Source organism: Anabrus simplex, chromosome 9, assembly GCF_040414725.1.
Source record: "Anabrus simplex isolate iqAnaSimp1 chromosome 9, ASM4041472v1, whole genome shotgun sequence".
In the NCBI taxonomy this organism is placed as follows: domain Eukaryota; kingdom Metazoa; phylum Arthropoda; class Insecta; order Orthoptera; family Tettigoniidae; genus Anabrus; species Anabrus simplex.
In genome coordinates, this window is record NC_090273.1 from 79,682,680 (window position 1) to 79,683,912 (window position 1,233).

Below are 1,233 nucleotides of genomic sequence, written 5' to 3' on the forward strand. Positions count from 1 at the left end.
CCTCAAAATTCTTCAATCTTCATACCCAGCTTTGTATATTTTACATACAGGCTTACAATATTTTGCTAGTAATGCTGAAGTTGGTTGAATCATTGGAGATGTATTCTAATTTATAGTTTGCATATAGTTATTTGCTGATGGTAAATGTAATACCCAGTGAGCCCGCATAATTCAGTCATCTATGCTTCCTGGTAGAATTGCTATTTGACTTTTACCTATCTCTTTTAAATATTCACTGGAACATTTCTATAGATTATGTGGAAAGATGTGAGAAGTGTTGTAATACCTTGGAAATGCCAAAATATTGCTTGTGTGTGCTTTTTCACTTCTGGATTGATTGTTATAAAAACAATATATAAACTTATCTATGACCCCAAGAAAGAGTTCACCATACAGTCATGTACCGTAATATATTCTGTGAAAAAAAGTAACTATAACACAGTTTGTGTAGTTGTTGAAGATATTGTTACTGTTGGGTCAGATTTATGATCATAACTTTGTATATAAATTAAACAATTTCTTGGACTCGTGAATGGAATGATATGTTGGTGATTGGATACAGAAAGTAGGGAATGATCTTGGTGTGTAAAGAAGTGATTTGCTCAAGAAACAACATAATTTAAATTTTGGTTTGTGTTCTCTTGTCAGTCAGACAACTTAGGATAGATAAGGAAGAATCCCTGTTAACTTTCTCATTTCATTATGTCTCTTAAGGCAATACTTAAGTGCTGAAACTTGTTATTTATTACATAAAGAAATCTTCTGTTATAAATTCAGTAAAATAGAAAAAGAAAAGAGAATACTTAAGATGTGAATATTGATGCCTACATAACCTAACTTAATTTATACCGTATTATTTTCTTCTATGGTAGCTTCCATTTTCCAGTACCTTTGTGACTGATTACATTGTACTTAAGTATGTATTACAATGTGTTTTTAATATTCTTCCATGTCTGAATGTAATTGCCTTCTTGAAGATTGTTGCAGCTATATAACTGTTAATATCTGTTCAAATACATTTGATCCAAAACTGATGAAATTATAATGAGCATATTCTATCCTGAGGTAAGTTGATGCTTTGATATTGTTGCCAAACACAAAATGAGATTTTACTTATCCTAAAAACCATATGAAACACGCTACAGATAAACCGTCTAAAAGAAAACATGGAGAGAAATAGGCTGAAATGGTTCGGCCACGTCAAAAGAATGGGGCAAGAAAGATTACCAAGAA